The sequence below is a fragment of the Monodon monoceros genome, unplaced genomic scaffold, assembly GCF_005190385.1.
Source record: "Monodon monoceros isolate NGI ecotype Baffin Bay Population unplaced genomic scaffold, NGI_Narwhal_1 Super_Scaffold_18, whole genome shotgun sequence".
Classification (NCBI taxonomy): Eukaryota; Metazoa; Chordata; class Mammalia; order Artiodactyla; family Monodontidae; genus Monodon; species Monodon monoceros.
In genome coordinates this window covers 97,818,184-97,843,785 of record NW_021703774.1, presented here as the reverse complement: position 1 = coordinate 97,843,785, position 25,602 = coordinate 97,818,184, and the positions used below count along the sequence as shown (strand labels likewise).

General features: G+C 37.5%; 1 protein-coding gene across 2 annotated transcripts in view; it reads right to left on the bottom strand.

The window, feature by feature from the left end:
* The window catches only part of ALG14 (ALG14 UDP-N-acetylglucosaminyltransferase subunit), a 101,701-nt gene that overhangs the window by 34,401 nt on the left and 41,698 nt on the right, over window positions 1-25,602 (bottom strand). The gene's annotated exons all lie outside the window — the stretch shown is intronic.

Here is a 25,602-nt window from a genome sequence, read left to right as displayed (position 1 = left end):
TTAAATTAAAAACACATAACCATTTACAATAGCACACCAATCAATGAAATACTCAGATATAAATCTAACAAAATATGTATAAGATCTATAGGAGGAAAACTATAAAACTCTGAAAAACAGAATCAAAGGAGAATGAAATATATATTCCATGTTCTTCCCAATTTGATCTATAGGTTCAATACAATCTTAGTCAAATTCCCAACAAATTCTCAATATTTTGTGGATATCAATAAACTAATTTTGAAGTTTACATGGAGAGGCAAAAGACACAGAACGGACAACATAATACTGAAGAAGAACAAAGTTAGTGGACTGACACTACCTGACTTCAGTAAGTACGTACTGACTTTGTACTTACAATAAAGCTATAGTATCAAGACAGTGTGGTATTGGTGAAAGAATAGACAAGTATGTCAAAAGAACAGAACAGAGAGCCAGAAATAAAGCCACATAAATACTGATATTTGACAACAGAGTGAAGGCAACACAATGGAACAATGATAGTCTTTTCAACAAATGATGCTGGAACAACTGGACATCTACATGCAAAAAAAAAAAAAAAAAAAAAAGGAGAGAATCTAGACACAGATCTTACACCCCTCACAAAAACTAACTCAAAATGCATCATAGACCTAAACGTAAAACGCAAAACCATGAAATTCCTAGAACATAACACAGAAATCTATATGACCTTTGGTCTGGCAATGACTTTTTAGATATAATACCAAAGGCACAATCCATGAAAGAAACAACTGAAAAGTTGGACTTCATTAAAATAAAAAACTTCTATTCTTTAAAAGACATTATCAAGAAAATGAAGACAAGCCACAGACTGGGAAAAAATATTTACAAAAGATATATCTGATAAAGGACTGTTACCCTAAATATACAAAGAACTTTTAAAACTCAACAATGAGAAAATGAATAAGCCGACTAAGAAACGGGCCAAAGATCTTTACAGATACTTCATCAGAGAAGACATACAGATAGCAAATAAGCAGGTAAAAAGATGCTCCACATCATATGTCATTAGAGAAATGCAAATTAAAACAATGAGAGACCAGTACAAACCCATAAGAACGGCCAAAATCCAGAACGCTGACAACATCAAATGCTGATGAAGATGTGGAGCAACAGGGACTCTCATTCATTGTTGGTGGGAATGCAAAATGGTCCAGCCGCTTTGGAAGGCAGTTTGGCAGTTTCTCAGATAATTAAACATACTCTTACCATATGACCCAGTAATTGTGCTTCTTGGAATTTACCCAAGGGATTAAAAACTTATGTATACGCAAAAACCTGTACACAGATGTTTATAGCAGCTTTATTCACAATTGCCAAAACTTGAAAGCAACCAAGGTATCCTTCAGCAGGTGAATGGATAACTAAACTGTGGTACAACCAGACAATGGAATATTATTCAGCACTAAAAAGAAATGAGTTATCAAGCCATGGAAAGACATGGAAGAACCTTAACTGCATATTACCACCTGAAAGAAGTCAATCTGAAAAGGCTACATACTGTATGATTGCAACTATATGACATTCTGGAAAAAGCAAAACTATAAAGATAGTAAAAAAAAAAAATCAGTGATTGTCAGGAGTTGGGGCAGTGAGGAATGAATAAGCAAAGCACAGAGTATGTTTAAGGCAGTGAAACTACTCTGCATGATAATATAATGGCAGATACATGTCATTATATATTTGTAAAATATATAATGTGTAACACCAAGAGTGAACAATAATATAAATAGCAGGACTTTGGGTGATAATGAGGTGTCGATGTAGGTTCATCAATTGTAACAAACGTACCACTCTGGTGAGGGACGGTGATGACGGGGGAGGCTATGCATCTGTGGAGGCAGAGGGTACATGAGAAATCTCTGTGCTTCTGCTGAATTTTGCTGTAAACCTAAAACTGCTCTAAAAAATAAAATCTACTTTAAAAAAAAAAGTGAGAGAAAGAAACAACAAGCTACCGTATACTGATATTTCTATCAGCCTTGTGACTACTCATTTGTGTATTATGGATTTAGAAAATACCACAAGAATGAGTTAGTTCTTTTTGCCATTCCTAAGTTCTACAAAGAAAAGGAAGTTCTTATTGACTGGAAGGGAAAAAAATATCACCATATCATTCCATATTTAGTGAAAAGTTCTACAAATTTGGAAGAGAAAATTCCAACAGGGCCTAGCAGAAACATAAACAAGCAACATGCTTCATTATATAAACAAAGAAATTGAATAAAGTCAGAGGAATTGTTCTTATCATATACTTAGAATACTGTGTGGCCAGAGGGCCACACTGATCAGAAAGCCAACTCAGAAAAGAATGAGGCGTATAAAAAAAATAAATAAAATTCATAAACAAGAAAAGAATGAGGAATGGGAGTGCATCTAAATTAGCCTAGGGCTTCCCTGGTGGCGCAGTGGTTGAGAGTCCGCCTGCCGATGCAAGGGGACACGGGTTCGTGCCCTGGTCCGGGAGAATGCTACATGCTGCAGAGCGGCTAGGCCCGTGAGCCATGGCCGCTGGGCCTGCGCTTCCGGAGCCTGTGCTCCGCAACGGGAGCAGCCACAGCGGTGAGAGGCCCGCGTACTGCAATAAATAAATAAATAAATAAATTAGCCTAGAAACCTAAAGATTCAAATTTCTTCCATATAAAACAGGATTAAGATTCTTTATTATTCCTTATTATTGAAATTCAAAAACTAAATTTGATCATCGTTTTAGTCTTCACTTCTAATGAGTAAAAGTGATAAAAAGTCTGGGGGAGAATGGATACATGTATATTTACGGCTGAGTCCCTTTGCTGGGCACCTGAAACTATCACAACATTGTTAATCGGCTATACTCCAATATAAACTAAAAAGTTAAAAAAAAAAGTGAATTTTAATTATTATTCCATCATATGAACTTCCATGTAAACGTGGTTTGGATCTTTTGGTGAATGTCATGGTAATCCAAAATCTCTAGTTTAGGGAACTACTATACCATCCAACTTGGTGAGAAGTATAGTTGGAATTAAACTTATATCAACTATTTTCCAGTTGTATTGTCTTATTAGAGAAAGCTACCAAGTTATTATAGTAGAGCCCAGTAAGATTTTGCTGCTCATTAAGTAATAATGAGTTCTCCACTCCAATCATGCCAGATTTGGTGGTCACCAAGGCTATGCTGACAGCGTTAGGGCAAGTTCTGAGGTACCTCTAATCAGGCAATCCTCTGCAGGTCAGTCACATACTACATCATCATACACTGGGTTTCCCCTTGAGAACATCTATACTCCAGGGCCAACAGGGCCTGTACCAGGCAGCCCTGCTTTGGTGGAATTTCCTAGTATATCAAATCAGAATCAGTGAATCAAAGACTCAAAGCTGGAAGGAACCTTAAAGATCAAAAGTGACATCATAGGAAAAAGTATAATTTGGTAAGATATTGTCCAACTCTGTGTCTGCGCTGTTGATTAAACGAAAAAATAAAACAAAAAACAATCCAGGAGAATCTTTCCCTCTCATCAAAGATATTAGTTGCCATATATTTGTAATCATAGAATCGTCTCATTTTTCCAGTGCAGGATAAGTAACAGGCCATATTTGAACTTGACCAAAATCTATTGTTAATTTACAATTTATCCTAACCCTCTACTGCTTCTGATGGAAGTTTCCTGTGCATTATAATAAAAATACAGCAACCAGAACCTGGATGTTTACAGCGTTTTGCCAACAATTAAAACAAACAATCCACCAAAGCTGCACTGGCTCTGTAGACAAAAGAAATCAAACTACTTCAGAGTTCCAAAACTAATTTATTGGTCTAATGAGGACTAGACTCCAACTTGGATATTTTACTGTTTCTGGTCCCCAGTAAGATAAAAGGCTTCAGCATATATTTTTAGAATTATTTTTATTTTAATAGCATTGCCTTTAAATCACTTCTCCTTAAAAATAACAAAACAAAAAACCTTCCAGCATTTCTAACTTTATGATTCTCTAATTAAATTATGAAACTCGATTATGAAACAACAGTTTAGTTTACTTTACCAACTTTTATCATTTTGTGTTTAGAATCATTCTCAGAAATCCAAATTGGCTGATTACTGAACAAGTTCTAATTACTCCCCAGAGACTGTGGGAGCGGGGCTTTTAGCATTGTTCACTGTTTGGCTGGGAAACAGGCTTCCTCTTGTAGTGCCCGATCTGTTATTGATTTAAAAACTGACCTAAAGGGCTATTTGTTCTGGGTTCTTTGAAGTACATTTGCTGCTCCCGCCTTCTGGAACTATGCTGTCAGACATCCTGAAGCCTTATGCCATATTCTTCACTGTGTGGTTTGTGAACGACGGGATAATGGCTCATTAACGTGCTCTCACCACCAAAAGAGGGCCTGGGATTTAAAACACCTCCAAATAATCACACTGGTGTTTCTGTCTTGAACCTTGAGGCCGTCAGTTCAGTTCCCAGTTCACATGATCCCTCCTTCCTAATCCTGGACTTGGGGCAGTGCCTGCTTCCTAAATTATATACTCTTCTGAGCATGAATGCCACCCATTTCTCATGGTCACCTCTATCTTCCATGGTGCCCAGCTCAGGTCTCAGCTCACAGCAGTTATTCAATGTAAAATAATAACACCACTGTAAATTATTTACTTATTTACAGTTATTTATAGACAAATTACAATTATTTGTAAATTTATTTACAGATAATTTTTTATTTGTAAATAAGTTTATAAAATAATAACAAATTCAGGAATAAATGACTTCAAAGGATAGAGATTCAGATTATAACCAGTAAAAAAATCTTGCTCTGATATCTAGGTTTTATGATCCTAAGAAGTGGCATCAGAAAGCAATTCTGCATTGATAGTTTCAGGTCCTCTTAAAAAATAAAAAGTAATTCAACGAATAACATTTTCCTTAAGAATCAAGTGGGTATTTTGGCGGAATGACAGCAGAGGAAGACCCAAGTTCCTCAGGCTTAGTTATGCTTCCCAATCCTTTTCAATACGAAGAGAGCTTTGCACAGTTTTAGACTTGCCACGGCACTCTTAGAAGAGGGGAGGTCCAAGTTCCCATGCTATTTTTTTTTTTTTTTTGCGGTATGCGGACCTCTCACTGTTGTGGCCTCTCCCGTTGCGGAGCACAGGCTCCGGATGCGCAGGCTCAGCGGCCATGGCTCACGGGCCCAGCCGCTCCGCAGCACGTGGGATCTTCCCGGACCGGGGCACGAACCCGTGTCCCCCTGCATCGGCAGGCGGACTCTCAACCAGTGCGCCACCAGAGAAGCCCCCCATGCTCTTTGATAACTAAGAGGAAGGGGCACACCTGGCTAGTGGGGAGGGAGAGAGGCACAGGAATAAAGGTGATCCAGGAGGCAGTTCAAGGGTCTCCTGAATGTCATTCACCTCTGAGTGGGACCTAAGAAGGAAAAGAGGGTGGAGGCCGAGGAGGAGATATTTAACTGGCAGAGAAGGAAGACAGTGCAGCACTCTGGGGTCAGCTGGGATAAGGAGCTGCTAATATTTGTCATGGTGTCTTCCAGTTCCTTACAATCCAGTTACTAATCAAAGACCTCCCTAAGCACCCACACACTGCTAAGCTCCCTGGCGGATAATAATACAGCCAGAAGACTGGTTTTGGCCCTTAAAGTGCTCATAATGTAAGTTGGGGAAGGAGAAAATGAATGGAAGTGAGATGACCAGTGACAGTGAAATGTTAGTCTGAGGAGTTCACAGGTGGGAAAGATCTGGATGGACTGATAGTCCAAGACACAGCTCAGAAGGAGCTTCCAGAAATTGAGGATATGAATTGTGTAACTGAGAATCAGGCCCATGCCCACAAGCTCCTCCTTGAGAGGGGGCAGATTCAGAAGGATGTCGTTGAACGGTGGCCCAGCAGGAGAGAGAACCTGACAGACTGCTTTTAGAAAGGCTGGAGTATGTGACGAAAACACAAGAGGGCCGAGAAGGAAAGGACAGAGAAGCAAATAATCCTTGGTTGTTTTCATGCCTGAAGGGGCTCACTGTGGCATGAAAATCAACATGAAAACAGTTAGACATACCACGTCATCCAAACTGGGCACTGTGCAGACATTCCTTGGCTTAAGTTTAAAAATATTTATTAACTCCTTGTTAGCCTCTCAATTTTTGGAAGAGAATATTGAACCTGGTGATAAAGGGGTGAGAAGGACCTAGGAACCTACCATGAAGGCCCCTTGTGTACATACTAGTTATATTCACATAAGACTATGAAGTAGGTTTCATGGTCTCTGTTCTACAGATGAGGAAAAGGAAGTTTATGGAGATCAAATAGCTCACTTAAGCTTGCCCAAATATTAGAATGGCACACCTAGATTCTGAACCTTACTATACATGCTGCCCAAGCCCATTTACTTTGCTTCATGTAGAGAGTACACACTTGGTTGCTCTTAGAGAGGAAAGAAATCTATGTTTCATTTGTAGTGTGGTCTAGAGCTGAGCCTGGAGCTGGGAGTGAGAAGAACTGGGTTTTTCATCCATGCTTTGCTATTAGTTCTAAGACTCCAGACAAGGCATGCCCCCTCTTGGCTTTATTATCTAAACTTTATAAAGAGGATGTGGGATTAAATGATGGCTAAGGTATTATCTGTGTAAGTTTATGATTCTAAGAGTACAAGTGGATTCCCCACCAGGGAATGACTTAATATGACTGTTCTAATAAAAAGAGGAGGGGGAATATGAGACCCGCATTGATTGCTGTATACAGAAATCCACCAGGATATAAATAATCTAATAAATAGCTCTGCCACAAGAGCACTGGCAGCTCCAGGACTTTAAGGAGTAAGGGTTCAGGGGCGGCAGGTTTGTCTTGCCACTGTGCACAGTGAGCCCACCGCCTTCATGTGCATAGCCTGCATTTAGCCCCCCATGTGGATGAGGCCTACAAACCACCCTTTCGCACTGCTACCACCCATTTTTGTTGCTGGGAAAGGCATGAAAGCTGAACACAAACATAATCCGCTCAGGGAACCTATATAAATGAAACAACCAGAGGTAAGAGAGCATGTACCCCAGACAGAGCAGTCACGACTCAGCTCTAGGTGATACCTGCCCTGCAGTCACCTGCCCTTCCAATTTTTCAAAAAGAGCCAGAAATATGGATTTTTGTGCACCATGAAATACCTGAAACAACCATGTGGTACCAATGCCGACCAGCTATGTGAATAAGACAAAACATGTTTGTATCTACTTGTGATCCAAGATCATCAATTTGCTTCAGAATTAGCTGATAAAAAAAGAGAACGCAGGAGGCCTAGTTTAAATATTTTAAAAAGGGCTCACTGAAGTAGACAAAGAAAAGGCATTGAGAAAGACCTTAGCCATTTTATTTGAATAAAGTCTATCAGTAATGCATAAGCTCTTACACATCTAACTCTGATAATGCTTACTACTTTTGTCAATACCCATCTGTTTCCTATAGTCAGTAGTAAGAGAGCCCTTAAAACAAAGGTGAGTGTGCTAATTCAGGGACAAAAACTGGGAGACTTATGAAAACTTAAAATTTAGTTCTATCCGGGACTTCCCTGGTGGTCCAGTGGTTAGGACTCCAATGCAGGCGGCACGGGTTCGATCCCTGGTCAGGGAACTAAGATCCCACATGCTGCATAGCACAGCCAAAAAAAAAAAAAAAAAAAGTTCTATCTCCTAAGAGACCTAAGGGAAGAAGAATTTCTGCAGAAGTTGATCAAGGCAACTGGAGAAAAGTGGAAGATAATGGGCCAAACCCCGGGGCCATCAACATGAATCCCAATGGGAGGGCAGAGGTGTGCGTGAGAAAGAGGAAGAAAGAGAAAGAAAGGTCAAAGTACGAAAAGAGACAGAAGAGAGAACGCTGCTGTATAGGGCGGGACAGTAGAAGGATAGCTAAGCTTTCGAATGCGTGTGTATGGGTGACAGGTGTTCCTTAAATAAACTATGAGGAACCCCAGAAATACTCTCAGAGCTAAGTCATCATCATAATTTTAAAAATATGTTTTGGGCATCCACTATATCTAAGATATTATGAGGTGCAGGAGCTCCAACCAGCGCCAGTCATTCAGACACCAGGTGAGCAGGAGTTAGTGGTTTTGAATGGTAGGGAATCAATCACCTTCCCAGCAGAGGGAGTGGCCTGTTCAAAAGCAAGTGGATCTGACATCTGTGCTCTGCCTACTGTGCCTTCTTATTATTCCCGTTTGATTGGAGGAGAGGCTAAGCTCAGACAGGCTAAGTGATTAGCTTCGAGTCACATGCCTAATTATTCACAAAGCTGAGAGTAAAACCAAAAACATCCTGATTCCCAGTATGGCATATTTCCTCCTCTACCACGATCAAGGTATAGTGGATGCAAGCCAGAGAAAACAACAATGTGGAAACTTTCAGAAAAAAATGTAAAGCAAATACTCAAAATGAATTCTTGATGAAACCTATGTAACAAAAATGAGGAACTCTTCTTCGTGACCTGAAGACTGGAAGTTTGCGCCACACACAAGCCTCACCTAGTTCCCACAGAGGGGGGGGAAATCCATAATCCCACCCACTCCCAGCCTCGACCCCACCCCAATTCTCTTCTCCCTTCGTATTGAGCAGGGAGGGATTTTTTTTCTCCCTGTGTGACTTCACAGAGATGAATCATGGCTCCTTGAAAAGCTGAAACAGGAAAGTTGGCTTGGGAATAATAAAACAGCAACAGACTAAGTCCCCTGAGCTGTGGGCACTGCCTCCACTAATGAGACTTATCTACAAAATACTGTATTGTGTAAGCAAATCTTTTGAAAAATATCATCTGGAGCTTTGAAGATGTGGACACAACTGATTTGAGCATGACACACCTGTCTTGAGAGAAAAGTAATTATTTAGCCCATAAGCGCAAACCTGTTTTCACAAACTGTCAGCTATAAACATTTTTTAAAAACTGCTTTGTCAAAGATTTGTATAAATGGCTTAAGTATGATTCCAGGAAGACCAAGAATGCAAGACGGTATTCTGCTAACAAATGGAATTTGCTGCCCTTTGCAATTCTACAGCCGATCCCACTGCAGATTTCATTCTTTACGGCAGAATATGGAGATTTTGACATCATATACATACGAAACTTATAAATCTGCTGTTCACATTTCTTAAGAGGCATGATCAGTCATGACATGTTCTTTCTGTAATTCAAAGGTCTTATCAGCAGGGAATGTTTTGCTATTTTTAAGAGAGCTCTCAAGCTCTCTAACCTGTTTCTAATTGGACCATTTTCATTCCTCTAAACAATAACGCTAAAATATCTTTTTCTGTAAGCTGCAACAATGTTTGAAATTTGTAAGGTGTTTATTCCTTCCTTTAGTAAATCTAGAGTAATCACAGTTTCCTCATCCCTGATTATAAGGTCCTTTTCAATATTTTTATAATTATTTGTCCATGTGTCTTAGAGAAAATCAGAGTTTGCCCTTTTTATCCTGTGGCAAGGATCCATGGAAGATGAGAAGCACCTGACTTACATCTCCTATAGAATGCTGTCCTGGTGTAAGTGGAATCTCAAATCTCATGCTCCATGTAGAGAAGTGATAAGCTTTCTGGAGCTGATTGAATTTCCAATGTTTAGCACTAGAAAAAGAAATCCTTGACCAGGAGGCTTCGCTGTATTCACGCTACAAAAAGTAAGAATTATACCAGGAGGCCAGGAGAAAAAGAAATCACCAAAATACAAACTACCAAAGAGGAAATGCCAGCCTAAAAAGGTAAGTTTTACCCAATGATTCGTGGGGAGGGAAATGAGAAATTTAAAAGACAGACTATGAAGAAGATGGCATTTAGTCTCCAGAGGCTGTTAGAAAACACTGACTAGGTTTCAGTCTTCTTTTTAAAATAAAGTAAAAAGGGGATTCCCTGGTGGCGCAGTGGTTGAGAGTCCGCTTGCCGATGCAGGGGACACGGGTTCGTGCCCCGGTCCGGGAAGATCCCACATGCCGTGGAGCGGCTGGGCCCGTGAGCCATGGCCGCTGAGCCTGCGCGTCCGGAGCCTGTGCTCCGCAATGGGAGAGGCCACAACAGTGAGAGGCCCGCGTACCCCCCAAAAGAATAAATAAATAAAAAATAAAGTAAAAAACTCTAAGTGGTTTCATGATACTCAGGCATTAAAGTAAAGCAACTGTTGATGAAAATGTTTTGGAATCTAATACAGGTGGTGTCCAACACCGTGAATGTACTAAATGCTACTGAACTGTACACTTTTAAATGGTTAATTTTATGTTATGTGAATTTCATCTCAATAAAAAAAGTAAAGCAACTGTATTGTGCTTGAGATGAAAGAGAAATTTTTGCCATTTCCTTTTGATTGCTTCGACAAAGACAATATTTAACACTTCAGAAACGTGCTATCAAGAAAATCCTTCGATGAATTCCAGGGATTAATTCAGTCGGTGCAAAGGTTAGCCAAGGAGCAGTTATGCAATGCTTTTTCCCCTATTCTATTTTTTCCACCCCCTTAAAAGTGCTAAGCAGTCATCACTAAGTTTTAATAGCTTCTCTCTTTCCTTCCTATATTCCTCCTACCCAACTTCTCTCCTTCAATATTTATTGAAATCCTACATGCCCCCGAGCACTTTAATAAGTGCTAGGATTGCCAAGATGAGTAACACATCTTACCTTTCCTCAAGGAGTTCACAGTCTGCATTCAAATTTCAAAAACTCCCCAAGCAAATGCCTCTAGTTTTCCAATTAAATAAGAAACTGCCTGCATTTCCTCTTATATATACACATATATAAAATATTATTACATATTATCATGCTAAGTATTTCTCATGTTACTCATGTCCAATTTTCTTGAATATTTTGCTCATAATGGGTGCTGAATTTTGTCAGACTTGTTAAGTATCTGTTAATATAGCTATATGACCTTTTTTTCCTACACTTATTAATATGGCATATGATGTTAATGGATTAGCTAACATTAAAACCACCTCATATTCCTGCAATAAACTCCACTTGATTATGGTGTATTATTTTCTTTAATGTGGTGTTAGATTCTGTATGCAAATATTTTACTTAGTGATTTTGAATTGACATTTATGAGTTATATTTCTCTGCAATTTTCTTTCTTTAACTGTTTTTTAAATCTGGCTTAGGCTTCTGTTTTATTATTTTATTCTTTACTGTCAGGTTTATCAGTTATTTTCAGTATCTTTTAATGTCCATCTATTGCCCGTACAACAATAAGCTTTTTCATTTCTCTCTTTCCTTTTCTTTCTCTCTCATATTTCAGTTGCATTATTTCAAATTTATCACAATACATAACCTTTGTGCATTAGCGTATCACCTTCATTCCACCTCTGTTTTATTCTTACGTGTACATTTATAGAATTTAAAATGTTGACCATCTGTCTTTTTGCTGAAGTCTTCCCAATCACCTTTTGGTTGGTTGATGTCATTCATTAGTAGTTTCCTTAGGAAAGGCTGATGAATGCAGAATTCCTTAAGTTTTTATGTGTTGAATATTGTTTTTTCAGTGCCTTGGTCTTTGAAGGACACTTTAGCTGAATATAAAATCACTGGTTTACACTTTCTCTCATTGAGTTTTGAAAAACATTGTTCCTCTGCTTTTTAGATTGCTTTTAAAATGTCTGACGCCTCAGTCTAATTATTTTGCTTATGTAAATTATTTAATAATTATTAATCATTTAATGATTATTTAATTATTGAAGGCCTTGATGAGTTTATCTTCATATTTGAAATCTAGTAGTGTCTTAGATTTGTCTAGGATGTGTCTTACACATCCTAGACTTTATGAAATATTTCAGAGGCTAGGTTTAAAAATTATCAACCTGTTTGTAAAATTAACATAATCTTGACATGTTAATTTTAAATAAAAATAGTAAACCAACAAAAACAAAAAACAAAAAACTCCCCAAGCTACTTCTTCCACACCAGCTCGAGTTCCAGACATCTCCAAATCTTTAATGACTCCACTTGACTTGGACTGCAGCAGCCCTTCCTAAGCTCTCACATTCCATACTCAATTATTTGTGCTCTGATTGTGCTCCTTTCTTTTCTTTTTTCCTTCGGACCAAAGGGAGATTTTTAAAATTCTAAACAAAAACAGCACTTTAGTGATTTTCAGATACTATAAAAATAGAGCTGTGCTGATTCACATGAAACTTTAAAATAGGCACCGTAAGGCTGTGAAACTGGCTGCTTCTAGGAATCATTATTAAAATTGAAGATCATTTCAAAGATTTTCTTTCTCTTGATCCCACCCTCTGTTCTCACTTAGCCACTGGTGCCTCCATCACCTTTTTGTACAAGGCCAGGTCTCTCTGAGTTCATTGTCTCTGATTACATATCAGTCCTTTCTTGGAAAACAGCTTTGTTTCCATCATGCTTGCTTCCCTTATTCTTATCCTTTCACAACTGAATTTCTTTACCTTCAACTTTTATTTCTGTTTTCACTGTAGCCACATTGTTATTCTTAGGAAAACACACTAGCTTTCACCTTGAAAGGAAGAGGCCCCACCAGGCCCAGATCTCATATGTGCCTGTAATGGGCTGAAACAGTGACAACTCAGAGAGTGATGCAGGCAAAGCGAAACAAGAGAAAAACGGTAGGCAAAGCCACACTGGCTTCTGCAGAGAGGAAAAACGTAATGTTTGCCAAGTGGAAAAAGGATCAACTCGGAAAAGAAAGAAAAATCATTTTCAAGCTTCAGAGAGTTCCCCCAAAGTGGAGAAAAAGAAAAATAATTCAAAGCCGTCTCTAACTGATCATATACCGCCTAATTTTGACACAGATTTTGTTCTAAGGTCATTCAAAATGTGAAACAGAAACCATAACATTTAAATTAAATACCTCATTTGTGGATGGAAGTAGCTACAGGTTGTCACCCAGCCAATGTACCAGTGGCACAGCTGGTAATTTCACCATGCAGCTGGGAAATGCAGTTTGTCAGTCATAAGAAACCAGATATGTGGGAGGATTTTCACATAAAATCACTCCTCATGGTGGACTCTGACCTTCATCAGACTCGCTAAATGAACGTACAATACAGAGCTGGTTCTTCTGTATCTTTATGAAAGCTGCTAAATTTACAGTACATGTAAGGAGGGGAAATACAAACTGGGAAAAAGTAACACTTGGTATTATTTTAATGTGCTACAGAGGACTGGTCAACAGAGGAACAGGAACTGAACAAGCTTAAACAAATGGCTCCCAAGTATGATTTCATTAATCTTGGAAAACAAGAAGCAGTAGATGATTGCGATCTAATTGTTTCTTATTTGACTTGGCTTGAAAAATCTTATTCTCACTTAACTCCATTTATAGATAGGCATCTTGGGCCGGCTGACCTTTTCTTTGTCTAGCTAAGTTTTCTTTGAACATGCTATAAAGGTTTTGATCACCAAAAAATATAATACCAGATGAAGGTCATTACATAAAGAGAATCAAACCAACAGCAATTAAGGGGAAAAACAAAGTTCCTGTAAGGGTTCTCGCATATCAACAAGAAGTTAATTGACTCTTCTTAATGTTTGAAACACATGTCAATCAACAGGGCAATAAAAATTTTATATACTATGCAAACAGTGGTAATCCCAGTTCCATCCAGTTGTGGCTCACCACAGAAAATACCTAATTAAAAGAAAAAATCATAGTATCCCATTTATGGACAACAACCCATTATCCATGTCATCAACTTGCTACTGCTATGAACTTAGGCATTTCACAGCTCAAACTGGATACAGAACATGGAAAAAAATGACTAAGTAAAATAATGGCTTTCTTTCATACAAAGCACGAGTGTACATGTAATAAATACATCTAAATTTGTCATAGTGAATTAAATCAGCTTCAGCTTCAGGCAAAAAGGCAGAGTATTAGGATGAAATGGTCCATTTCTTTCCAGTTTGTTATACATGTAGAATCTGAAATTTATTTTTTTACTTGATTAAAAATTAAATTAGGTTTCATTTTTACACGCAGAGTTCTTTCTTTGAGTATTTCATTTAACAACAGCCAGGTTGGAAGGAAGCCAGTAATCAAACACTTCAGACTTGGGAAACGCTTCTGGTTTTTCAGACTCTTAATAAAGCCTGAGAAGAATACCAGTTTAGGGAGCGGGTGTCTTTGTTTTGGGGATGACTCACATCATTCAGTATTCATTCATTTATTTTTAAGTCATTCCACAAATATGTGGAAGGCACTTTTCTAGGAAGGGACCATGGGAAACACACAAATACATGGCCTTTACCCTCAAGAACCTTACAGATCTTTCCCCCTCAGCATAAGCATTCCTCTTACTTTAGTTCAATGATCAGCAACCTAACAAATTCAACGTTCTCTTCCTCACCTTGAAACAAACAAATTTCTTCTCAGGAGTATATTTTCAAGAGAGTATGAGATCAGCCCACTTATTCAAAGAATGATTCAAAGACTCCTACTTTTAGGAAAAACTAAAAAGACACAATAGAGAAGAAATATTTGGGTTTTGAGAGACAAAACAGTGAACTACAAGGACTACTTAAAATTCATACGACTGTGGGATCAATACGTACATTACACTAGGGGGAAAAGGGCACAGAACGAATTATGAAGGGCCAAGATCAATGAGACCATTTAGACATGGTTTTAGAAGGGCTAACGAAATGTTCCATGTCTCTCACAGTTATCTGTAGACCTATTAGATGGAAAATCAGCAAAGATATAGAAGGGCTCAGTAACATCATCTAATGGGCAATTACAGAACACACCACACAGCAGAATACACATTCTTTTTAAGCACCCATGGACAATATATTCACCAAGATAGACTGTATCCTGGATCATAAAACATTATCTTAACAGGGCTTCCCTGGTAGCGCAGTGGCTGAGAGTCCGCCTGCCGATGCAGGGGACAGGGGTTCGTGCCCCGGTCCGGGAAGATCCCACATGCCGCGGAGCGGCTGGGCCCGTGAGCCATGGCCGCTGAGCCTTCACGTCCAGAGGCTGTGCTCGCAACGGGAGAGGCCACAACAGTGAGAGGCCCGCATACCACAAAAAACAAACAAACAAAAAAAAACACTTTACCTTAACATATATAAAGAAAAGAGTATGTTCTCTGACCATAATGGAATCAAACTAGAAATCAATAACAAAAAGATAATAGGAAAAAAATCTCCAAATACTTAGAAATTAAAGCACTCTAAATAATCCATGGGTCAAAGAAGTATCAAAGGATATAAAAAATACTTAGAACCAAATGAAAATATAACATACCTACATTTGTAGGATGATGCTATAGCAGTGATGAAACAGAAATTTATAACACTAAATGCTTACATTAGAAAAGAGGAAAGGTCTTCCTTCAATCAATAATCTAAGCCCCTACCTTAAGAAACTAGAAAAAGAAGGGTAAAATGAACCCAAAGCAACCACAAGGAAATAGTAAAGATAAGAGAAAATAAATGAAACAAAAAGCTGACTCTTTGAAAACATCAATAAAATTGGTAAGTGTCTAGCAAGACTGACAAATATAAAAAGAGAGAAAACAGAACTTGCCAATATCAAGAATGAAACCAAGGCTATAACCACAGATCCTAAAGCTGTAAAAGAGGACAATTGGGAACATTACAATTCTGTGCACATAAACTTGACAATTTAGATGAAATGGAATAATTCCTTGAAAACCACAAACTACTAAAATTCACCCAATATGAGACAGAGAATCTGAATAATCCTATGTCTATTAAAGAAATATAATCTGTAGCTAAACACTTCTGAAAAAGAAATCTCCAGGACTAGATGGTTTCACTGGAGAATTTGACCGAACATTTAAAAAAGCATTAAAATAAATTTTAAACAGTCTCTTCCAGAAAACAAAGAGGGTGAGTCATTTTATAAGGCCAGTTTAATTTCAATACCAAAATCAGACAAAAATAGTACAAAACAAAAAGCCAAAGACAAATATCCCTCATGAATATCATCATAAAAATTTGCACAAATTATTAGCAAATGAAATCCATATAAAAATGTTTAAACAACATGATCAGGTGGGATTTATTCAGGGAATGCAAGCCTGTTTCAATATTTGAAAATCACTCAATGTAATGTACTGTATCAATAGCTAACAAAAAATTATGATTGTATCAATCAATGCAAAATAAACTTATAACAAAGTTCATTTTGTCATTAATACATTAATTTTTCTATTGTCATTAATAAAAACATTCTCAGTAAATTAGGAATAGAGGTTGTAATGGTTAATTTAATGTGTCAACTTGACTGGACCATGGGTGCCCAGACATTTGGTGAAACATATGTCTGTGAGGGTATTTTGGGGTAAGATTAACATTTGAATCAGTAGACTGAGTAAAGCACATTGTCCTTCCTAATGTGGACAGTCCTCATCCAATCAACCGAACACTTGAATAGAACAAAAAGGCTGAGTAAAATCCTATCCCATTGATTTTGGTTCGGTTTTTCTGGAGAACCCTGACTAATAGAGAAGGGAAAGTTCTTCAATTTGACAAAGAGCATCTATAAAAAACCTACAGCTGACATCATACTTAGTGGTAAAAGAATGAAAGCTTTTTCCCTAAAATTGGAAAAGAGACAGATTGTCTGCTCTCATCATTCATATTAAACATAACACTAGAAGTCCTAGCCAGTGCAATAAGGTAAGAAAAGGAAACAAATTATATACTGGTTGGAAGAGAAGAAATAAAATTTTTTCTATTTGCAGGACATATGATTGTCTAGAAAATCTATTTAAAAAAGCAAGATCTCAGGATATGAGATAAACAAAGCTCAATAGTATTTTGATATGTTAGCAACAAACATGTAGAAACCAAAATTAAAAACACAATACCATTTATAACTTACAATTATTCCAAAAAAGTAAAATACCAAGACATTAATTTAAAAAACATGTACATGATCTTGATGCTGAAAATTACAAAACTTGGATAAACAAAATAAAAGGAGATCTAAATAAATGGAGAAGCATACCACGTCCATTGATTGGAAGACTCAATATAGTAAAGATGTCAATTTCCCCAAAACTGATTTATACATATAATGCAAGTCTTATCAAAATCCCAGCAGAATTCTGTTGTATACATAGACAAACTTATTCTACACTTTTTATGGAAAGGCAAAGGAACTAGAATATCTAAGGCAATTTTGAAAAAGAAAAATAAAGTGGGAGAAATCACTCTACCAGAAGTTAAGATTTACTATATACAGCTATAGCAAACACAGCAATGTGCTATTAGCAGAGGAAAAGACTCAGAGATGAATGCAACAGAGATTCCAGGAATAGATAAACACAAATACACCCAACTAATAACTTTTTTTTTTAAAAAAAAGAATTCCAACTGATTTTTAACGAAAGGGAAAAGCAATTCAGTGGAGGAAGGAAAGGTTTGTTTATTTGTTTTTAGCACACTGTGCTGGGCATCCATAGGCAAAATGAGCCTTCATCTAAACCTCACACCTGATATAAAAATTGATTCAAAATGACTCATACATTTAAATGTAAAACATAAAACTATAAAACTATTATGAGAAAACATGAGGAAATCTTTGGAATCTAGGACTAGATGAAGAGTTGTTAGATGTGACAACAAAAGTGCGATTCATGAAAGAAAATTTGATAATTAGACCTCATCAAAAGTAAAAATCTTTGTTTTGTGAAAGACGCTGTTAGGAAGATGAAAAGACAAGTCATGAACTGAGAGAAAATATTTGTAAACCACATATTAGACAAAAGTCTTACATCTAAAATATACAAAGAGCTCTCAAAACTCAAAAGTAAAACAAACCAATTAGAAAATGGGCAAAGACACGAACAGACATTTCAGTGAAGAAGAGATATTAACGACAAATAAGTACATGACAAGATGTTCAACCTCATTAGCCATTAGGGAAATACAAATTAAAAACACAATAGTGTATCCCTACACATGTAAAAAACACTGATAATACCAAATGCTAGAGAGAATGCAGAGAAACTAGATCTCCCAGACATTGCTGGTGAGATGTAAAAATGGTATAGCCACTATGGAACATAGTTTGGCAGTTTCTTATAAAAGTAAACTTGAACTTTCTATCAGACCCAGCAATCTTATTCTTGGGCATTTACCCAGATAAATAAAAACTTATGTCTATACAAAAACCCGTACATGTATGTTCACAGTAGTTTTATTCATAGCAGCAAAAAAGTGAAAACAATTCAAATGTCCCTCAATGTATGAATGGTTAAACAAACTGTAATACATCCATACAATGAAATCCTATTTAGCAATAAAAAGGAATTATTGATACATGTAAAAACTGAATGGATCTCAAGGGCATTATGCTCAGTGAAAAAAAGTCAATCTCAAAAAGTTCCATAGTGTGTGATTCCATTTATAGAACATTCTTGAAATGACAAACTATAGTGATGGAAAACAGATTAGTGGCTACCATGGAACAGGGACTGGGGATAGCACAGGGGAGTTCCTTTGCAGTGATGGAACAGTTATGTATCTTGATACATGGATAAAACAGCATAGAACTATACACAAACACAACCACACGTGAACACATATGAAATACAGTGAAAACTGAATAAGGTTTGTAGTCTAGTTGACAGAATTGTACTAATATCAATTTTCTGATTTTGATATTGCACTATGGTTATATAAGACCACCACTAGTGGAAGCTGGGTGAAGGGTACATGGAACGTTGTGTACTATTTCTTCAACTCCTTGGAATCTATAATTATTTCAAAATAAAAAATGCTAAAAAAAATTGTGTTCAAATGCTTATTTTTATTTTATTTATTTATTTTTGGCTGTGTTGGGTCTTCGTTGTGGTGCACGGGCTTCTCATTGCAGTGGCTTCTCTTGTTGCAGAGCACGGGCTCTAGGCGCATGGGCTTCAGTAGTTGTGGCACACAGGCTCAGTAGTTGTGGCTCGTGGGCTCTAGAGCACAGGCTCAGTAGTTGTGGCACACGGGCTTAGTTGCTCTGCGGCATGTGGGATCTTCCTGGACTAGGGCTCGAACCCGTGTCCCCTGCATCGGCAGGCGGACTCTCAACCACTGCGCCACCAGGGAAGCCCCTCTAAATGCTTTTTAAAAGAATCTCAAGCACCAAAATAAGCTGTAGGCTGAAGAGATGGAAAAACTATTTCTGATTTAAATAGTTTTTGTTCCACCAACAGAATTACTCTCTATTTCATGCCTACCTGCTACCCGTTGTTTCTTTAGTCCACTTTTCTTGAAGCTAACTAAATATAAGCTTCTTGAGGACACAGCTATATTTTATTCATCCCTTTCAGTGCCTGCTGCAATACAGACATTAAAAAAACAAAACAAAACTACTAGTTAAGTTTTGAGTGAGTTATCTAATTCTGGCAAATCTGAAACATTTCTAAAGAGAACTAGAATTATGCTACTCTGACTAGCTCTGTGACCTTGGTTACTTAGACCTCTCTGGATTCTGAGTTCCTCATCTATAGAATGGCGGTAAAGAGTATTGTGTTAGAGAACTGTTAGGAGAATTAAATGAGTTAATATATGCAAAGTACTTAGAATAGTGCCTGACACATAGGGAGAGTTCAATAAATGTTATTTTTCTAAAAATTTTTAAAAATACAACTTTTAGGTGTTCTGGTCACATGAATGAAAACGATAAATCAGTAAAACATTTAAGTGTCCATTTCCTTTAACTTCTATTGGATTTAAATGAAAAGAAGTCTGTTTATGGGGTTTATAGAGGAAAAGCCCAAAACGCCATCTTAACAGTATCCATAATATTTAACCTTATAAAAATGACTACCTTGCTACTGCATTCAGGTCTTAAGCTCCAGATCCCATTAATTTCTAATAGCAAGAAAATATTATATTTAAAATGCTAATTAATAAAAATTCAGTCTAAAGATTTCAACCTTATATACATTATGTGACACTCACTCAACTGACTTATTAACCTTTCACTCTTCTTAAAATGACCTTTTCCTATTCTCTGACTGATTAACTCTTATCCACCTTTGCTTAAATGTCATCTCCACTCTCAAGCCTTGTCCAGCTCCCCAAAGAGGACCTATCACACTGCAACCACCCAGCTGTGGGCAAGACTGCTGTCCACTGTGCTTACTTTTATACTTCTCACACAGTATAAATCCTGTCACAGAGTAGCGTCCTTGACAAGTATCTGTGAATGAATGAACCACTGAGTTCTTCTTGTGATAGTCCCACAGCAATTTTCACTTACCACCATAAGGCACTTGGCACACTACATTATAATTACTTTCCCATTTGTCTCCCCCACTAGAGTGTAAGCTCTTTGAGGGAAGGGCCCACAGCTCACCCATGCACAGTGACTGGACCATTCATCAAAGATACATACTGTGAGGCTACCAAGCACCAGGCACTGTTGCACCAGTATAATGAACAAGGCAGTTGCACTTTCTTATGGAATGACAAACACATACATAAAAAAGATAGCTTTTTATCGGGATTAGTACTATGAAGAAAATAAAGCAGGGCAGTCTGACAGAGGGATGAGGACATGAGCTGGAGGAAGGGCTAGTATCACGATAGGCCTTTGTGAGGAGGTAACATTTGAGCTCAGAGAACAAAAAGGAACCAGTCACGTTTACAGCAGGGGTGAAGAGCCCCATGCACAGGGAATGGCAAGTACAAAGGCTCTGAGACAGGAATCAGCTGGGTTTGTTGGAAAAAAACAAAAAAAAACAAACAGCCAGGTCTGGCTGGCACACAGTAAACTAGGGGAAGAGAGGAGGAGAAGAGGTCAGAGAAGCAGGCTGGGCTAGAGCGTATAGGCTACACTGAGAAATTTGGACTTTGTTCTAAGAGCACAGAAAACCGCTGGATGATTTTAAGTGTGGAGTAACGGAATCTGATGTACGTTATAAAAGAAATCACATTGGTTGCTAAGTGGTGAAGCAACTGCGGGGGATCATGAACTTCCTTCCATAGGCAGACAAATTAAGAGGCTATGCAGTGTGGGTGGGGTGGCGCTGCATGGCGTGGGGCAGAAAGATGGACAGAAACAGACAGGAATCACAGTAAATTGAGAAGACATGGCTGGCAGGCCTTGCTATTGAACAGAAGTAGGTGTGGCAGAGAGGAATCAAAGATGTATCCTGAGGATTTGACTTGAGCAAGTTTACCAAGATGGGGAGGAGTAGGAAATATCTACTATCTTGAACCAAGAAACTTCCAGATGCCTACTGGGTATACAAGTGGAAAAGTAGTACATGTTAGGCACTTAATATAGACTTTCAGTAACTAACACTTCAAGGATGACAGACTCACCTAAAATCAAACGTAATATAGCATTCCAAACATGACCAACTCTATTTATTGCTTCAAAGGTTGCAAACGTAAAATAATAAGCGATTGAAATGAAATGAACTGAGAAATCTCGGTTCATTTGATAAACTATGTCATTTTTGGCTGCTACTGATGCTCCCTGACCCAGATGTTTAATTCAGCAAAGGTGATGAATTTTATGTTAGAAATTTTAGACAAATGCTGTAACTCGATTCCGGTGGTTGTGCCACTTAGAGAAGGTCTTAAAAACACTGGAGAGGTGAGGTGCCGAGAGGAGCAAGCAATGACTCACCAAATCACTTTTACTCAAAGATAGGTACATGCCATATATGAAGCTACTGCGAACCAAAGGTTTTGATGCTTTTGGCCATGATTCACATTTTAAAACTTATATTTATTAAGATATAAGTTACACAGAGTAAAATTTACCCTTTTTAGTGTACAGGTCTGAGTTACGACAGACGCATACAATTAATATCGACCACCATCACCACCATCACCACTACAATCAAGATACAGAACGGCTTCTCACCCAAAAAAGTTCTTTCAAGTCTTTTTGTAGTCAGTCCCTCCCCCAGCCCTGGAGGCTGAAAACCAATGATCTACGTTCTGTCCCATTATCTTTTTAAACTCAAGAATAATCTTATGACTCTTATTCACAGGATGCCTGGCAAAGCCATATTTCTTGAAAAATATGATATGTGAAACACCAGAACCACCTAAAAAGTATTTAATGCCCTTGTAGAAGAAGAAACCATCCACTCCAATTACTAAGGATTAGATTCAGGCCTCCAAAACAGAGTTTATAACTTTCCTCTAAGATGCTTTTTGTCTAATAATTGGCTTGGATGAAACAAGCATGACTTTCAATATACACTCAACAAGCAGATTTACACATTTTTTCCTCAAAACAACCTGATGTTTTTGATTACTATCTCATTCAAAAAGTTAAATTAAGATATAAAACATTACGTATACTCACAATGGTTTTATATATGATTTTCTATAACAGGAAACCGGTAAATATGAATTTGATTAATTTTCTAAGTCAATCTCATTTGCAAAATTCTGTAATAATATTTTTTAATACTGTTCCTCTTATTTTAATTATCCATTTTGAATTTTAAAAATATTCTATTTTGGGCTTCCCTGGTGGCGCAGTGGTTGAGAGTCCGCCTGCCGATGCAGGGGACACAGGTTCGTGCCCCGGTCCAGGAAGATCCCACATGCCGCGGAGCGGCTGGGCCCGTGAGCCATGGCCGCTGAGCCTGCGCGTCCGGAGCCTGTGCTCCACAACGGGAGAGGTTGCAACAGTGAGAGGCCCGCGTACCGCAAAAAAAAAAAAAAAAAAAATTCTATGTTGACAAATATACATGACACTTAATTTTGAAATATATACTATCATTATTATTCAATAATTGCTATTATTCAATTAGATCAGGCTTTGTTAAATCTACTAAAGCAGATACTTAATTTGATCTGTTGGGATCTATTTAAATTTTACACTCTTATTTAGAGGGAGTGATGCTTAATGTAATTTATTTTAAAAGTAATTTATTAACTTTTTTTTTTTTTTTGCGGTACGCAGGCCTCTCACTGTTGAGAAAGCTAAGGATGCACAAAAACAGACATATGGATCAATGGAACAGAATAGAGCCCCCAGAAATAAACGCAGGCACCTATGGTCAATTAATTTTTGACAAAGGAGGCAAGAACATACAATGGATAAAAGACAGTCTCTACAGCAAGTGGTATTGGGAAAGCTGGACAGCTGCAGGTAAATCAATGAAGTTAGAACACACCCTCATACCATACACAAAAATAAACTCAAAATGGCTTAAAGACTTAAATATAAGACATGATACCATAAAGCTCCTAGAAAATAACATAGGGAAAACTTTCTCTGACATAAATTGTAGCAATGTTTTCTTAGGTCAGTCTCCCAAGGCAATAGAAATAAAAGCAAAAATAAACAAGTGGGACCCAATCAAACTTAGAAGCCTTTGCACAGCAAAGGAAACCATAAATAAAACAAAAAGACAATCTACATACAGGGAGAAAATATTCACAAACAATGCGACCGACAAGGGCTTAATTTCAAAAATATACACACAGCTCATATACAAAAAAACAAACAACCCAGTCAAAAAAAATGAGCAGATATAGATAGAGACAATCCTCCAAGGAAGACATACAGATGGCCAACAGGTACATGAAAAGATGCTCAACACGGCTAATTACTAGAGAAATGCAAATCAAAACTCACACTAGTCAGAATGGCCATCATCAAAAAGCCTACAAATAATAAATGCTGGGGAGGGTGTGGAGAAAAGGGAACCCTCCTACACTGTTGGTGGGAAAACAGTATGGAGGTTCCTTAAAAAACTAAAAATAGAGTTGCCATATGATCCAGCAATTCCACTCCTGGGGATATATCCAGAAAAGACGAAAACTTTAATTTGAAAAGATACATGCACCCCAATGTTCATAGCAGCGCTACGTATGATAGCCAAGACATGGAAGCAATGTAAGTGTCCATCAACAGATGAATGGATAAAGAAGATGTGGCATATATATACAACGGAATATTGCTCAGCCATAAAAAAGAATGAAATAATGCCATTTGCAGCATCATGAATAGCACTAGAGATTATCACATACTAAGTGAAGTAAGTCAGACAGAGAAAGACAAATACCATATGATATCACTTATTTGTGGAATCTAAAAAAATGATACAAATGAACTTATTTACAAAATAGAAACAGACTCACAGACATAGAAAACAATCTTATGGTTACCAAAGGGGAAGGGAGGGGGGGAAGGATAAATTAGTTTGGGGTTAACAGATACAAACTACTATATATAAAACAGATGAACAACAAGGTCCTACTGTATAGCACAAGATATTCAATATCTTGTAATAACCTATAATGGAAAAGAATCTGAAAAAGAATATATACATATGTATAACTGAATCACTTTGCTGTATACCTGGAACTAACACAACACTATAAATCAACTATACTTCAATTTAAAAAAGGCAAAAATATTCAAAAAGAAAAATGAAATTAGTGCCATTTACAATTTTAAAAAAAGAAAGCCAAGGATGAATACAGGAGAGATCTGCATGTTGTTCTTAACCATTAACTTTGTGTGTGTGTATAAGGGAATTTCATTACGTGGGAGTTCATTTTGTGAAGCCAGCCACATCAAAGCAACTGACTGGATAATGTTCAGGTTTGAAATAATTTTGAAAACTCAGTTTAAAACAGAAATAAGTATTTCACATTTCCCCCCTTTTCCCTTTTTATTCCTTTAGAAACATAATAGTCTTTTTTTCCCTTCCACTCTTTATAGGCAAATTTATGGCACTCATAAAATTTTAGACTAAGTTTGAAGGAAACTGAGAGGACATCTGGTCCAATCCTTTTGTTTTAAGGTAGAGAATGATGCCCAGAAGGGAACTAAAATAAAATAAAAGCCAAAGTGAGCCTGGGACCAAGTGTCCTAATGCCCCATCAGTTACTCTTCCTACTACAAGGGTATCAAAATACTTAGGCAGGGCCGTCACCAGAGCTCCTCCATGTCCACAGCAGACATCAGCCATCATGTCACTACTTCCTTCTCACCTTCACACCTTAGAGTCCTAAAGTCACCACATTCAACATGGCTGCTGCCACTGACAGTGGTCATGCCCCCAGTGATTTAGTAAATGTAAACCCCAAATTTCCAGCTTAAAATGTGAAGACCTTTTTTCTTCCTTCCATTTTGTCTCTTAAGTTTCAGAAATAATTAAATCTTTAAGAGTAGTAATGATCTTTTAGGAAAACATCTGAGTTCCACACTCTTAAAATGTGGTTGGAGACTGTGAGATAAACTTATTCTGTCAAAAATTTAAAAATAAATATAAGCAAAATTAATCTATGGTGATAGAAATCACCAGAAAGTGGCTGCTTGGGAAGGGGCAGGTGGGGTGATGGAAATGTTCTATATCTTGATAGAGATGTGGTCAAACTATATACTTAAGATCTATGCATTTCACTGTTTGTAAATTATAGCTTTTAAAAACAATCTAAAGTACTCACGTAGACAATTCAGATTTTTAAATTCTCATCCAAGGGAGGGACCTGAACTGCAATCCAGCTGGTGAAAGGCAATGACCAAACTGATAGAGATCTTTCAAAATCATGGTAGCTAAAGGCATTTTTGTTCAATTATTCATGAGAATAACATCCACTGTGCCAGAACTCATGTATATGGAAAGCAAATAAAGGGTTTCTTTAA